General features: G+C 36.7%; 1 pseudogene across 1 annotated transcript in view; it reads right to left on the bottom strand.

Moving 5' to 3' along the window:
* Window positions 1-4,281: 4,281 nt before the first annotated feature.
* The window catches only part of LOC110764977 (uncharacterized), a 17,790-nt pseudogene continuing 4,508 nt past the window's right edge, over window positions 4,282-17,563 (bottom strand). The window contains exons 2-5 of the transcript XR_015833535.1: window positions 9,554-9,760; window positions 9,347-9,439; window positions 9,132-9,239; window positions 4,282-4,618 (exon numbers count right to left, since the gene is read on the bottom strand). The product of XR_015833535.1 is annotated as an uncharacterized LOC110764977 (transcript). The remainder of the gene's footprint in view (window positions 4,619-9,131; window positions 9,240-9,346; window positions 9,440-9,553; window positions 9,761-17,563) is intronic.

The following is a 17,563-nucleotide window of genomic DNA, read 5'->3' as shown; positions in this document are numbered from 1 at the left end:
TTTTTGCAGGTACTTCATTTAATCATCTTCTTAGGTTTGGTTTTGGGTTGAGTGTTCATGAGAGAGTGTGTTGTCAAGGAAAGCCAAAAAGGGGGAGATTGTTAATGTATGAATTTTGATTAATTCTTTTGGCTTCCCTTGACAATTTTGTAATAGGACTTTTATATGTATTTATCAAGCTCAAGGTTAGATTAAGAATAACATCTCTAAGTGTTCTTAACTCTCATCCATCCTATGGAGGTTCAAGCAATTTGACAAAGGTAAATCATGCATTGCATATCATGCATTAAAACTGTTTTCATAAATGATGACTAGTCATCCTTGCTCTGTAGGATTTCCAACTGGTTAACCATCTGTTTTGTCCTATTCTTTTTTCTCTCTCTGCTGCCATGTGTCAGTCTGACCTAAGGGATTCTATTGTCTATAAAAGCAAGTGAATTCCTCATTTGGAAGCCGTCTCTTTTGTGTGGAAGTTTTGGAAAGATTGGCTTGCCATCTTTCTCTTCTTCTTCCTCAAGAGTAAACCATATATTTCATCTATGATTTTTTCTAATTGATTTCTTTTTGAAAAACTGCTTTTGAAATATGAATATGCATCTAGCTATTTAAATCATTCTCTCATTTAGATCTAGATCGGATTCACGACTGATTTCTTCAAGAGTATGGTTTCTTGAAGAAATTTGGTCATTCTCCCTTGAATCCAAAGTTTGGTTTCGGTCTGAGTTTGAGCTTGCAAGCTAGTGCCATGGGATGATCAAGCTGGAGAAGGAGCTGCCATTGCCATGAAGAACTAAGCTTCAAGCTTTGCTAAGTTGGAGAAGAAGATTGCACAAAGGAGGTAAAGCTCATCTTCCTAAATAGATCTAGGTTTTGCTTGAGCTTGCTTGTATTCCTTTGTAAGAATCTTTTTCTACTTAGTGGATTGCCTAGTTGGTTGATGACTTCCAGTTTTTCCCAATGGTGGGTTTCTGGGTAAACAAAATCTGTTTTGCATATCTATAAATTTTTCTGGGTTTGTGTTCTTGGTGGTTGACTAGTCATCTATATCTGTTGTTTGCTGTTTACTTGATAATGATGACTTCACACACACTTTCACCATAGTTGTTGCTAGCACAGGGGATGCCTAGATTGATGGGTCCTTCTGAGTGCCTAGGTTGTCACTAGTAATCTTCTAGGGCTACAGGTACTTTGTGGCATGCTCTGTGTGCTCTCTTGATTGTTGAGTTATTGTGTCTTGTTTGTTTAGTTAAATTTACCCCTCGTCACCTAAGTATCAATTTCAATTGCTATCTCATTGCCACATTAATAGTCAGTGACGAAGTCAGGATTTTATCTGCGTAGAGGCATCTCGCAAAATATAAATAATAAAAAATTCGAACTCAAGACATACCAAAATATCAAAAATAATATTGTCTATTCATTACAATCCTAATTTTGACCCCAAAAAAAAAAATTCATTACAATTCATAGTTGTCCTTAACAAGTTTTCATATTTTGAAATCAACCACGTCATCTATACTATTAAAAATGTTTTTTCTCAATTTATGCAACCAAGCAATCATTCATCTATGAATTAACCTAATTTTAAAACTTGTTAATATAATATTGAGTTTGAGAGAAAAACTCACAAACAATGAGAAAGTTTGCTCTTGCCAAGAAAATAGAAAAATGGATTAAAATCTCTTTGCTTTTTAGCTAATTTGTGTACAAAGGTAATATAATAATAATAATAGTTTTATTAAAACTTTTGGGAATGGGTTTGCAAAAGAAGGCATAGTCTTGGAGGAAACGTAGGTTTGGCTGGGTAGGGCCCCACATGGTAAAATAAATATGTTAATTAATATGGGTTATCCAATAACAGCATACTCCTTTTTTTATTTTTTATAATAAAAACTCAGTGGGGGCCTAAGACTACACTGGTCCCAACGTAGCTCCGCCCCTACTAATTACCTCCCACTCCATCTCCTGCCCACCCTCAAATAAACCTTCAACATGGCTAGCCCAAAGTTCTCTAACATCCTCCAAACCCTAAACCCAGAATTACTCGTACATGATTCTTTCGCGCCATGGGCACCGGCTCTAGCTTCGCTGCAAAATATTCCAGCCATCAACTTCGTTTGCAAGAGTGCTGCAGCAGCTTCATTTTACGTACATTCACAATCTCATGAACCCTAGTGTTAATTTTTCCCCCTCCCCCTTCCTAATTTTGACCCAAAAAAAATATTATAGACTAATTACATGCACCAGTGTAAAATAAGGATATTTGCTTAACTTCTCTTCTCACCATACCACCTCATTTAAATATTATCTAATGATTTTTTATTTATCAAAATTATCTAATGATTAAGAAAAAATGACAATGCATATTCGTTACATAACGAAGAAAAAAGAATTAAACATTTTCTCTTTTTTCATGTTTCCCTCTCTCAAATTAAAATTCTTTACTTTAAAATATAAGACCAGTCTTCACTTCTTTCATTTCTTTATATTAGTTTTTTTTTCCTAGTGTCGGGCGTTAAAAACTTTTGCTTCAAGGGTTTGGATCTCATGACTCATGCTCATTCTGCCTCTTAAAAGTGCTTCAAACTTTCTACTTCAATGGCCATCGCAGGAAGATCAGACCAAGGCCAAAGTCTAGAATCTCGTTAGTTTTGTGGGCATTTTGCATAGTTGAGACATCCGACAAAGGCCCTCAAGCAAACTATAAACCCAAAATGAAATTTGGGGAACATTTTAAACTACAATGACTTGTATGAAATCAGGCCAACAAACTCTAAGAATATATTCTCATATGGCTTGAAATTACCTGTGGGATAGCTTAAAACACTATAAGGGAGGTGAATAGTAGGTTTACAGATTTTAAGCGTAACAAAGGAATAAAAACACGCCCAGGGGATTGATAAGTGGTATCAATCCTTAAATGTACATAACATAAAAATAAAGAACACGCAAGAATTATTTTACGTGGTAAAACCCCGCCTCTGTGGAAAATCCACAGGACTCCTTAGTCCAAAACAAATCCACTATAGAATGAAGATTACAAGAAGCACTCACACACTTATCCTAGACACATTCTAGATAATGTTTACTGACTACTTCGTAATTCAACTTCTTGCGGGATTACTTCTTTCTCTCCTTATGTTGAATGAGATACTGGACACGATCAATTCAAACTTGCTGGAGGTATGAGGCACTTGTAACTTATGCAAATGAATGCAAATGTATGAAATGATAAATCACCAAGATAATCTTACTCTTGATGATCTACCTTTAAGAAAACAATGCACATCAACTTTCTTTAATTATTTGGAAATCAGAAAATTCACGTTGAAAGTTGTGTAGAGAATGAAGCATACACTAAAAGAAAAACAGGTATTAGTGGCCACACACTTGGTCACAGAAACTACCCTTTTTGGTCACTGAATGCAATCAATGTCCAAATATTGATGGTCACTGGGTGGTCACTAGAAGCTCGTCACAAATTCTATTTAGTGGCTAATGTCAACTATTGGTCACTACAACACAAAGAATTAGTGGCTATCCCTGTCTGGTCACTAATAAAAACACTATTAGGGACCACAACTTTAGTCACTAAAGGGCTTACAATTTGGTCACCAAAACATGCATTTTGGTCACTGAAACTGGGTCACATGCCCACATTAGTGACCTACTTGCTTGGTCACTAATGTATTTCAAAAAATTGGTAACTAATAGGTTTATCTCTCCATGTTCTTTATTTATTGAATTACAATATGAAATCACAATTAATTTCTTTTAAACAGTGTTGTAGATAAAATTTCTAGCATCAAATAATTCATTGCATTCAAAAGCAATCCATATATCTAACATTCTTCCAACAAATTCACGTCTCAAAAACAAAATGCTACATATTTAAGTTCAACCTAAATGTTAAGTGATTCCCAAAAACAAATAACATAAGATTCATCACTAGTAGATTGTCTTCTGCCCTTTATCCATCAAACCTTCATCAAACAAAGATTAATGTCAGTTCTTACTTGGGATGCACTAAACCGGGAATTAACTAAATGCAAGAATAATTAAACTCAGGAGCTAGCTAGTGCATCTCTAATTAATTAGTTGCTTAAAGTTTATCTGTCACTTGTCTGAAGTAACTGGAAATTAGGAACTCATTGATGATGAAGTCGAGGATAACTGGAAATTACGAAATTAGTATATTGTGCAATTTGCAAAAATTGTATTGTAGTAAGATGAGAGTTATAAGCTAACCTCATTGATGATGAAGTCGAGGATAACTGCTCTAGCAATCTTTTTACTAGTGCATCTATCTCATGTTTCCTTGTCAATAAACCTTCTAACTGATACTTTTGTGCATAAGAAGCATACATTGTTTCTCTGCATCATCAGCCCTTTTAGTTGCCTCATCTGCCCTCCTTTTAGCCTCCTCAACTGTTGCATGACTGCATTGTCCGGCTTTAAATGTTTTGGGTTTCGGACCTACTCCTAAGCCACGTATATAACCCGACCTAGGTGGACCAACAACTTTAGAAAGAATTGAGTCATGTATTTCATCATCAGACATCAATTCAGCAGATTCCTTATCTGTTTGTGGCAACTTCTTCAGCTTCTTCATCTCATCCTACATAGAACATATACATCATGTTTACATGCAATAAGCTCAAAGGATCTGAAAATGATAGAACCCGCCCCGAATTCCTCAGAATCCATGACGGATCCTGTGTTATTTCCGACATCAAACTGATGATGGGCCCACTTACTAACATTATAGCATCTTTTCCAAATTAAGGAAAAGAGGAACGAGACTTTCTGCCAAAATTTCGGCAGAGTCTCCCTTGAAAAATGGACATTTTCTAAATTTTCAACCTATTAAAACACAATTACATAATAAGCCTCACTAGTTTCTCCAAATTGCACTTAACTTAGCTTTAAACTCAAGAATCCATTCAATTCCATGAATACAACTTTAGAACAGATTTTTCCAACAATTGAACCAACTTAAACTTTACCTCAATCCTTTGAATCTTTCTACAATGCACAAAGAAGGCCCTCAATGAGTAAAACCACCAAACAACACTTGATAACAAGAGATGAGCTTGTTTCAGTTATACTACGTCTGAGTGGCCTAAACTTGTTGTAGGGCCACCATCTTTGGATATGTTGTACAGAATAGAAAACTGAGAAACATTGAAGAAGCAACCTTGGTTATCTGATCAAGGTAAATCGACATGCAAGAGTGAGTAAGGTGCTGTAGAGTTAAAACAGCATAACAGAGGACTTACTGACCTTGAACAAGGTTTCAGGTGGTTAGAGAACTCCAATTGATGTGAAATTTGGATATGTAATAGTTCTCTAATGAAGGAACAGCTCGTATGAAGAAATTATTGTCAAATGATCAATAGAAATTGACATACAAGAAAGCATTCGAGCCTACCTCGATACAGCAGACAGGAATAAGCAGGCGACACTTCAACACGCTTTGAGATGACTACACTTGTTGGATTAAGCTCCACTTTTGACTAATTATAGCCAAGACATATATGAACAACGTTGATGAAGGAAACGAAGCCATTAGATTCGAGGAAGGCCACATTCAAGAGTGAATAAGGTCACACTAGAGTGAAACCACCAAACAGAACGGAAGTGAAGACTAGTCTCACCTTGAACACGATTTGAGGTAGATAGACATCTCAAATGTCCTTGAATTTTGGATATATCATAGCTCTGGAACAGAGGAACAAGTTTGATGAAGACTACTTCACCAAAAGAACAGTGGAAAATAGACATGCAAGGCCACCGAGCCTTACGCAGAGAATCAAGCTGTGACGAACAGCTTGTATTCCAACTGCGTTTGAGGTAACGAAACTTCTTCGATTGGGGCTCAATTATTGATATGTTCTAGTAGACAAGCAGATAAACAAGTCTGAAGAAGGAAATATTTCATTTTGAGCTGAGGAGATATGGGTTTCGAAGCAGTCAATAAGACTGACGTGAAGAAGGAGAGCTGGAGCTCTCAGCTTTGAAGAGAATGATGGTGAAACTTGAGTTGTGTGAGAGTTATCAATGGTCAGACTTGGGAAGAGGAGGGAATAAGTGTGGGAGTTTAATAGAATAGCTATTTGACCCCCAAAAGAAAGAAGTTTCCTCTTCCATTTCTTAGGAGGGCTTTAGCCCACCTATGTTAACAGGACATTTCATGCAAGAACTGAGTTTGAGTTAGTGCATATCCAAGTCCATAACTTATTTTGTAACTGAGAGGTGCGTTGTATTTCTCAGTATTTTACCAAAAGTGAAAATTTTGACAATTAAGGTATTTACTCTGATTGTAACAACCTAACCCTAATTTTATTGCCTATTTAATTATTTAATTTATTTAAAATTGAAATTATAATTTTGCCCCAGGGATAGGGTTATTTTTGCGTTCTAGCTGATGGTTGGGTTGTTTATGATCAATTTTTGCGTTTTGGATGTCAATTTATCGCTTAAAGTTTTGGCCGATTTCGGCTCGTAATTCCGGCTATCTCCGACCACTTTTTGGCCATGGTCCAAGAACAAAAGTTTCTCTACTCAATGTCCTGATCATGTAGGTATAGGTCTTAACCGGCAATTTGAAGATTTTTCCGATCGCCGGAAATGCTTTGGGCACCCACGCGTTGCCGGCGCATGGGCCACCTTGTGGCTGGCCATTGAGTCCTAAAATGATCCCCATGTTGTCCTGAACACGATGGTATGCTCATATTTGAATTTGGTTATCGTTTGACTGTCGTTCGGATATCGCATATTAGGTGTTAACTGGGTTCGACATGTTTGGACCGTTGGATCAACTCCAATTTCATGTATTTTGATCTAGGCATCTCGAGGATCGTGTAGGAATTCACGGATCGTGAATAGGAGTCCTGAATGCTCCGATTCAATGACTTAAAGTTTGCGTTAAATGGTAACCGTCCGATCGTGTGATCGCGAGTTATCTGACCGTTCGATTCAGACCAAACTTTTAGGACATGCATAATAAATCTTGTTGAACCCATAGGAACTTTCGAAATCGAAAATCGGAGTTCGTGGACCCAGCGGGTCTCGTTGACCAAATTCGGGAAGTTTGACCACTCGGTTGATCGAGCTTCTTCCAAGGCTAACCCATCATTCGAAACACGTAATTGGACCTTCGGACGCCTCGTTCGTCGTATATACACTTTAATCCCGGGAAACTAGGATTTTAATTAAAGCTCTCGTTCGAAATACTTTACATTAATCATGCCTTCGTATTTTTAAATAGGTACTACAGCTATGCGTACGCATCAGGCGGGACCCTCTCAGGGTCAGGCAGTGTGGGACTACTTGTGAGTGGACATTGTTTTCAATTAATAAGCATTATTTTTAAGACGGAAAGCTATGCATGAAGATTTAACTGTTTATTGAGTTTATTATATAATTAATTGTTGAAACATGATAGTTCTATAAATATTTGAAATATATTTGGATTTTGGCATATTGCAAGTATCTTGAGTTGATATATGTTATTTTCAAGAATTTATGTCTATGCTTGGTTATGTGTGGGGTACGTGGGGTGTTGGTAATGGGATTATGGAAAGAGAGTGGATTATAGATTATGTTAGTTTGAAGTGCTATAAGCACTACCTTATGTACCTCCCCAGATTTGGAAAGTATGAATTGGAAATTGGGAACTATGGATATTTGGATATGTCGGAACCCAGGCACCCTTGACGAGGTGTTTCGTAGACCCTTAGCGGGGTTAGTCTGCCCTCGTAGGACTAAACACAAGTGTACGAGTATTGATAATTCTATTGTACGTGCTGGTGAGATTAGTCCCAGTTGGACGGCTCGTTCCCTAGCCACATGGTCAATTGAGGATTCTTCCATGTGGACTAGTCAAACAATCCCCCGGTTGGATTGTTTCCTCGGTACAAACTTTGTAGTGGTATATATATATATATATATATATATATATATATATATATATATATATATATACATATTCATTCATTCTTGTTTATCAATGAGGATACTTCCTCACTTGTCGGGCCAACTAGCATGCGTTTCGAGAGAATAGTTTGGGAAAGGTTTGTATGGGATGAGTAATAAAGCATCATGACGAGATATCGGATTTCACTATGGTTTTGACTCAACTATATATATACATATAGCTATGGCGGTTTGGAATGCATATTGTTTTCTAAACGGTGGGGGTTATATTATGTTGGTTTCAAATGTGAACTAAATATTATTTTTATCCACTCACAATTTTCTGTTTTGTGCCCCCCATACAGTAGTTGACCAAGCTGAGCAGCAGAACTGAGCCTTGAACTTCCGAATCCCGAGCTTCAGTAGGATAAGCTATGTTCGTTTCTTTCTAGTTAAACTTTATTATCGTTTGTAAACTAAATTCTATTAGACTGCTCTGATGTCGCCCCGTTAGGGTTTGATTGTGAGGCCGGAGGCCATTCATGTAAACTACATGAATTTATCTTCTGCTTCTTGCCAGTTGGTGTTATTAAATGTGTTTTTAACATGTTGAAAAATTTGGGAAATGTCCATTGTTCAGGGGAGATTCAGCCGAAATTTCAGCAGAAAGTCTCATTTCTTTAGTAAGTGGCCCCGACATCAGTATGATGTCGGTTAATTTACGGGATTCGTCCCGGATTCCGAGGAATTCGGGTCGGGTCTTGTCACTGATTGCATATTTTACTGCAAGTTTACATAAACATAGAAACTAGAAACAATAAACTGAATCAGAAGCCTTATAAAAACAAAGTGGGAAGCATCCAGAATGTAGCGAAATTCTTGGGTCATCTCAATGGGTTCAGAAACCACACGTTTCTTTGGTTGATTGGACTTATTGACTAACCAACGAGAATGCTTTGGAAAAAAAGAATCCATGATCCATCTCATAACCCCAGTGATGTTCATGTTGGGTTGGCATATTCCATTGGTTTGTATTTATTTGGGCCTTAAATAATCAGTACACCCCGCCAAAACTAATTTCAAACAAAAAGTGACTAAAGTATCCCCTACCCCTAAGGGCAAAATTGTAATTTCACAAATAGAAATAAATTGATTAAAACAATTAAATTAGGTGGGGATGTTACAGAAGAAGCTCAAAAGCAATAAAGACTTACAAAAGCATTCTTGGCATCTTCGCCAACCCATGTTGTTTTCTTTGTGCTAAATCGAGTGAGTTGAAACAAGTCAATGCTGCTAGGTTCTTCTCCAGTTTTAGAATTTCTCTATTTCATGTAGTCATAGACCACCATCATGTTATTTACAAGTTTCATAAATTATAACTTTAAAAAGTTTCAATGCAAGAAGATTGTAAGGGTCAAATGAAGCTTACATTTTCATATCTAATACGACTAAAGGCCTTTGAACTAGCACAATGTGTGATCTTCAATTTCTTTCTATTTTCCTTATTTTTTGCACTACTTTTCTGCAAAAAAATGAATCCAATTTCTTTCTAAGTTCCAAAAAAGTAGTAGAATGCAAAAAATGAACTCATGTTGTACACAGTATCGAAATGAAGAGGAACTAGATAGTGTCTCACCTTTCACTCATCTTTTTGCCATAATTGAACTAGATAGTTCCAATCATCCTCTCCCACTGTTTGAGGTCGATGCTCAAGTGCCTCCTCCTCAGATCCGTACTCTAGAAATTTCTTATGCAAACTGTAACGCCAAGAGTAGTATCTTCTCTTCATGTGATCCTCAATAGCCATATTTACATAAGTTTCATTGCTCAAATTGAATTTCTCCTAAAATTTTAAAGTATATTACTCATTACCATATCAAAGAAAGAAAAGTATGAACACTTTACTTTGTGCAAAGACAATATCTAAAATATCTAAAATAAATATAACAAGTGTTTGCAACACAGAGAGAGAGAGAGAGAGAGAGAAAGGAATGCTAAAAAGAAAGGGTAATGATTTCCCCACTCCAATTTTATCCACATACACTCCTTTTTTAGTTATAAAATGGAGTGTAAATTGATAAAATTGGAGTGGGGAAATTGATCGGTTCATAATTGTATATCATTTTGTACCCTTCTAGCTTATGATTTGGTTATGTTTTTGAGTTAAACTTGTGCTTTTAATCCTTTTTGTGTTTATCTTTCAGTTCATTGAGCTTTAGGTAATAATGAGGGCTTTGGATAGTAAATGATGCAATCCATGCATGTTATGGCCTAATTTGGATGAATGGATGAAGAGCTTAAAGACAAACTCAATTTTGGCTACAGTCCCCTGCCAGCCCAGTTTCGTAGGTCATATTGCAAGCTTTGTTTCAGCAACCTACATAGCTCGGATAAGGCCACATTCTTCATGAAAGTTGTTCCAATGGGTGTATACTATAACATATCCGAAATTCAGCCCCATTGGATAATTGTGGAGTCTGTTACCTAGCAAACACAGAGCCATGCTCAGGATGGATTTTATCAGCGCGCAAAATGAGTTAGCAATTTGTTTTGGCCTTAACTTCCTCCTCCGACCTTGGATTGGCCCAAATGATATATGGCTGGAAAGAAGACATTCTGAACTTCAAGTTTGAGTGCTTAAAGTCTTAATTTGCTTAAGGGAAGCCCAATTCGTAAGCCCTTGAAGTTGCTGGTCATGCTGACCTCAGGATGAGCTATTATTTCTGGTTGGAAGCTTGGTCATGGTGACATGAAGATGAGCTAGGGCTGCTGGTGGGATTTATTAGTGAAGTGCATCAACCATTTCAGATTTTATAATGGAAGTGTTGTATGCATTAGTGAAGTGCATCAACCATTTCAGATTTTATAAAACAAGTGTTGTATGCATTAGCCATACTTAATTCAGATTTTCAGCTTCCTTAGGCCTATATATAGTGAGGTTTCCCAAGCTTGTAAACACACCCCAAGGGGGGGGAGCTCTCAAACACTTCTCTAGAGCTCCCTTCCCTTCTCTCCCTCAAATTCTCTTAGTTTCTCTTTCTAGTTTTCAATTGTTATAATGAGATCTTTGTGCTGAAATTCTCCTTAAGTTTTTCCAAGTTCTACTTAATTTTCATTGTTATGTAAATTCTTTTCTTTAGTTTCAAGTTTGATTAGTTTCCAAGTTTCAATTATGATTTTTGTTCTTATTCATTATGCTTATAAGTTAATATGCTAGTTTGAATGATTGATCACCATTTAGGCTTGCATGTTAGCTATCTTGGTTTGAATTAAGAGTAGACACCATGCTTTAATTCGAATTGAACTATGAATAGGAAGAGTATGTATGGACATTCGACAACAGGGATTAGATACATGCTTGGTTGTTTAAATTGTTCTTCTATGCTTAATGGGTTCCTAATGCTTAATTTTAGGTTAGACAACAAATGATCAAATTAGGGAATTAGGAACACAAGATTATGACCAAACACCATGGCTTAATCATACTTTAGCTAGAATCAATCCGTTAATCTAATTGAACTTGGGAATTTATCTGCTTGAGTTAGTTATTTCTTTCTTCCTTGTTTTATTTATTTCCTTTCTTTTTCATTTCTGTTTTGTGTTGGGAAAATGAATTGAATCATTCAATCACCAATCCTCGTGGGATCGACCTCGCACTTACATACGCTATACTACCGAACGGCTCGTGCACTTGCGAGTATCACAAGTTGAGGATGCAACTGAATCCATTTTGGTGCAGCTGTATTTACGCAACAAGTTTTTGGCGCCGTTGCCGGGGATTGGCAACATAGTTTGGTTCTATTTCTTTTCCCTACTTGTTTTATTTTTATTTTTCATTTTCATGTTTTTCTAGACAATTTCAAGTTTTAAAGTTAATAACGTTAATGGACCAGTTGTGTTTGTAGTCCAACAGAAAAGGACAATTGCCCAACAAGCAAGAGAACTGGGTTTAAGTCCCAGCTTACACAACCCATTGGTGCTTGTTGCTTTGAAGCATGGAATTGGATGTGTGTTGATTTTCCTTTTCATTTTAGTTTTTATTTCCTAATCCTTTTAATTCCATTTCAAGTTTTCTATGTTTGTTTTAGCAATTTATTATAGCTCAATAATAAATGGAGAGAGATGGCAACCTCAATCATAAGAATGGGAAGTGTGGAGCAATGGGAGAAGTCGCAACCTCCAAGTGCATCCATGCTCGACCTAATCGCTTCAAGGGGGAGCATTTCAATCCTTTCTCTTCTTTGAATTATGTTTATTTCCGTCATTGTTTTTACCTTTTGGTCCGCGTTGAGTTCTTTGTTTTTCTATGCTGAATCCAACCATATAAAGAACGTAAAATTTGGACTTACGGTTGGAAAGTTATAGCCTAAAAACTGAACAGAGGTCGAAGCTGAAAAACATAGAAACGAATCTGTCCAAATGGTGATAAACGGGTGATAGAAAGTGCTGTTTGTTTGTTTTTTTTTTTTTTTTTTTTTTTTTTTTTTCTTTGGTTTCTTGGTTTCTTGGTTTGTTTCTTTTAGTACAACATTTTATGTTGTTTGTTTGAATTTGTTTACACTACTTAGTTCATTTTTGTTTATGGTTTGTTGTTTCATTTTATCTTAATTTGTTTTTATTTCTTATCTTAAAAATTTTAAAAATATATATATAAAAAAAAAAAAAAGATTTTTCATATGAGCCGACTTATGGTAACCCCAGTGAGCACTTCCGTTAATACAGTGTCTAGGAGTTCTTTAGGCGACACCTTCGGTGTCTAAGAAGTTTGGGTTTTAAGCGGGACCATTGTGACCCCTCCAACCTTCCCGGATCCCCTGGCTGTGTTTTCTGAGGCCCTTAACTGGTCATCCGTGAGTTGCTTGTATATTCGTGTGTTTTTAAATTAAGTTTTATTTATTTATTTATTTTCTTTGTTTTCTTTTCTGTATAGTCTTTGTTTTTGTTTTGTTAAGTTAGTTTATTTATTTATTTACGTGGTATGGTTAGTTAGTTTATTTCTGAGTGTTAAAACACATTTTTGTTTCAAACGCTGCATTAAAACAAAAACAAAAACAAACAAAAAACAAAAAAATAAAAAAACAAAACAAAAAACAAAAAAACTTCTTCTTCTTCTTCTTCTTCTTCATCTTCATCATCATCATGGCTTGCCTCTATTTTCTCTTACCTGCAGAATCTGCAGCAGCTCGACATGGTCCTCATTTTTCCTCTGCAGTGCTTCCACGTGCTGATTGGCACAGTAGAGCCGCTTCTGCAAGTCCGCCACCATAGCCTTCAAGGAAGCTATTTCCTCGCTCATCGCGGCACACTCCCTTGTCCTCGCCAGTAATCGCATGCCCAAATTGGTAGCGGAGACCGCGTGGAGCACAGTTAAATTGTGGGACTCCTCCACCGCTGCTTTGTCAGACCTCTGTGCCACATGCAGATGATCTGTCGGTGTGAGCTTGCTGCCGATCATGCCTCCCAGCAGCACTGCTCTGTTCGGCATTGCCTCAGAAAAGTTCGGTATTGCCTCAGCAAAGTTTGAGGCCGTGCCGTGATGATATGTGGAGTTTGGGAAGACAAGGTTTGGAGGAGCCCTTATCTGGGCATTCGGAGGTGCAAGGGACAGCTCAAGGTCGAGATCATCAAGGTGAGTGCATGAGGATGCCATTTTTTTGTTTCTGGATTTTTTGATGTTTTTCCTTGAGTTTGCAGGAAGAAATGCTGGGTATCATCCGCTTGTAGAGGCGTGCTTTAAATAGACATATGCTAATGAAGGTGCCAACACCATTTCGGATTTCCCGGGCATGCTCGACCTAATCGCTTCAAGGGGGAGCACCTTTACTTTCACTTTACTTTTCTTTTTTCCGTGTTTTCTGGTGTTTTATTGTTTTGCCCGTTACTTTCATTTTCTAGAGCTTTGTGTTTTTGCCTTTCCCTTTCGGCTATCATCTTTATTTTATTTTAGTTAGGGAACTGTGCTTCCATTTCCGTTTGTCGTCTTCGTTTGATTTAAGTTTGGAAAGTGTGCTTTCTTTTCCGTTTTCTTTTTCCTTCTGCAAATTTACTCTTTTATTTCCGAAACAAAATAACGAAAATACAAAAACAACAAAATAAAATAAAAACAACAATAATGCAGTAGGAAATCATTTCTTCTCGGTGCTTGGTGTCTCGACCATTGGAGCTTTGAGTTTGGCCCTCTGGCTGTCCTCTTCCGGGGCTTCACGCACAGCTTCTTGGGGCTCACCACTTGAGCTCCCAAAGATCGCAATCTTAGCTTGAGCGTAACTACTCTCGCGATCTGCTTGCTTGCGTTTACCCGGTCGGTCTAGGTCCTCCAACTGTTTTCGCATGTCGCGAGAGTACAACTCTACCATTTTTGATAGGTTTTTATTCTCGTCCCGCAATACTTCTAGCTGGTGTCGATTCACCTCCACTATCCTTGACCTCTCCCTTTTCAAGCTTTTTATAGCAGTCTGACACTCTTCAACCATACTTCGCTCCGCCGCCAACTGACCCTTTAGCACCTCTACCTCATGGGACTTCGCAAGTAGGCGATGACCCAAACTTGCGACTGTTGCCGTACTCTGCACGCTCAGTGCCAGGGCATCGCTCACGACCCGGTTGTCATCCCTTGTCCCCAGAACACGTATATCTTTAGGAGTCACTAAATTTCTAGCCACTCCAATGGCAACATCGTTGTCCAGGAGTATTGAGTCAGTTACTGTCACAGGCCCCCGTGCGGAAGCAAAGTAAGGCATCCATACTGGTGCCGCTGCTTGGCCTCGTGTCTGAGTCGGTGGAGCTAGGTTGAGATCCAACGAAAATGGGTAGTTAGAGGCCATTTGATTTCTCACTTCTTATCTTCTTTCTTTCTTTTCTCTTTTGTGTGTTTCTGAGTTTGTGTTTTTTTACCTTTTATAGACTTAGTTTTTGCTAACCCTAGCCATTGCGGTTCTGAGTTCTGTGCGACCCTTACCGCTTATCTCTATATGTCGCCGCACCCGTTTCCCAACCCCCTTAATTGCATTTTCACCTTTCACCACCTTCAAGTGAAAAAGTCGTCGCGCCTTCCTACGAGTCTAATAATTCTAGCTTGGGGGATGTGAAAGCGGCCTCTGCACGCCGACACGTCCCTCACCTATTTTCCCCGTGACTTCCCAGGAACCAAGGCATCAAGGACCACACTTTTTCTGTTTCGTAAATACCCGCCTTCGCACTCCCAATTCACGTTTCATTAAATTAAAATAAATAAATAAAAATAAATAAATTAATAATAACATGTGGGCTTCGGACTTCATTGTGGGCTTCGGGTTTTCACCGTTGTTAGGTTTCAAAGTGTGTTAACTTCTTTTGGGTTGGGCTTTCAATCGTTTGGGTTTTGGTTTGTGTAAGACTGTTTGTTTTCTGTTTCGAGTGTTTTACTGTTTCGTTTTTTTATTTTTTTTATTTTTATTTTTTGTTTGTAATTATTTTATTTCAATTCTTGTGTGTTTTGTGATTTTATATTTACTTTAGTACCTTTCATTTCTTGTTATGACATTGCTTGTTCCTAATTTTTAAACATTGAGGACAATGTTCATATCTAGGTTTGGGGGTATTGGAGTTTACCAAGTAAATTAAGTTTCTCTTATTAAAAAAAATATATATATATTTCTTGCTTGTTTTTTTTCTTTTTCTATATTTTGAGTCTTGTTTTGTTTTGAGTCACTTTCCGAACACATTTGATGAGATTGTGATAAATGTTTGCATGACTTAAATGAAAATTGAATTTTATTTATTTATTTATTTATTTATTTTGTTCCTTGTAAATTCTTCTTGTAACATAAATAAAATAAAATAATTCATTAATTAATTAATTTGGCATCGTTCTAGCATGATATGTTCGAAACCTTCTTTGCACTTGCCATTTGTTTCATAATTTTCCAATTAAAGGATTTGCATGACCCAAAGAATTGTATCAAGCATAAATTAGACTTATATAACCATATAAAGTGAGCTTTTGAGCCTTGTACTTCAATTCATGAGTGTTATATACATACTCTTATTTTCTTGTCATCAAAGTTGTTGTTTGATCTCATTATTCATTGATTTGGTTAAACACTTAAACGTCAGTCATTCTTATGCAATTTGATTTCATGACATTTAAGAAGTGATATTAAGGCCCTCTTTGGATCGTTTGTGCCTTTCAAGCTAACCTTATGCATGCTTAAGCATGATTTTCCATTGTTAACCATTTTGAGCCTACATGTAAACATTTTCTTTCATTTTACCAATTATATTTCCTCGCCTTAGCCCGAAAAACAAGAATTTACCTTTCTAAGGAACTCATGAGCTCTAATTCGGATGTGTTTTTCATGCTAAGTTTGGGAAGGGATATTACATAAAGAAAAAAAAAATTCACTCAATTGGTGAAAGAAAAGAAAAGAAAAGAGAAAAATTGTGATTAAGTGGTGGTTGAATGAAATTTCATTTTTGGGTTTCATTTTTTGGGCCTTCTAAATAAATTGGTGTTTGTTCAATTCAAGGAAAGGAGTATGAATAATTGTAAATGAAGGTATAAGGAGTTTTGATCGTTTAAAAGAAAAAATCTAATCGTGATGATTCGAAGTCTTGTAAACAATTGTTTTATGCTCTTATATTTTGAGTTTCTTGGACTTTGTTTTATCCATACCCTTCATTTCTTACTCACCTTACACCCTTGGCCCCATTACAACCTATGCTAAAGACCTAAATTGATCTTAAATGTCATGTGGTTGAATTGCATTTATTTTTCTACTTTTAAGTGTTTGGCCTCCTTCTTGAGATCATATTAATGCAAGTTCTTCATCTTCCTATTTTTGAGTTAAGTACCTTATGATTTAACTCTAATCCCATGTCTATAACTGAGTGTTGCATTGTAGCCCTCTTCTGAGTGATTCATTTGTGAGAGGACAACTTTGGTGAGATTTGAAGTTGCATTTGTGCTTGGTATGATTTTTGAAATTGTGTGGAAACTAAGATTGGGGAATTTGTTGCATTTGGCTATCACACTACTACACTTTGAACATGTTATGTTTTGAACTTTGCCGCCTTGTAAATAATGTCTAAAATTGAGCTTTTAAACGTTTAAGTCATGTGCATGAGTCATTTCTCTTCAGAAAATGTTCGGAAAGATTGTTTTGAGTTCTTTTTATTTTTTTAATTGTTTTTCCTTTTGTTTTATTTTTTTGTTTTTGTTAATGTATTTATGTTTGTTTTTGTTTTTGGTTTTGCTTAAGGACTAACAAATCTAATAAGTTTTCTAACCATTTTGTTTTGTAGAGTTAGAAAAACGTTTGTGGGTATCGTATCTGTTAAACCCTCAGGAGACACAACTCCTCCTACTAGGGATGCCTAGAGGTTTAAAGGCTTGTTGCATTCGCTCAATGCAATCGAGTTACCTACGAAAGTGGTCTAATTAACTTCTTGTTTTGTTTTTAACTTTGTTTTGTGTTGTTTTGCTCGAGGACTAGCAAAATCTAGGTTTGGGGGTATTTGATCGGTTCATAATTGTATACCATTTTGTACCCTTCTAGCTTATGATTTGGTTATGTTTTTGAGTTAAACTTGTGCTTTTAATCCTTTTTGTGTTTATCTTTCAGTTCATTGAGCTTTAGGTAATAATGAGGGCTTTGGATAGTAAATG

The sequence above is a fragment of the Prunus avium genome, chromosome 2 (assembly GCF_965620075.1).
Source record: "Prunus avium chromosome 2, drPruAviu1.hap1.1, whole genome shotgun sequence".
Taxonomy (NCBI): domain Eukaryota; kingdom Viridiplantae; phylum Streptophyta; class Magnoliopsida; order Rosales; family Rosaceae; genus Prunus; species Prunus avium.
The sequence above is the reverse complement of the archived record's forward strand: the minus strand, read 5'-3'. Positions and strand labels throughout refer to the sequence as shown.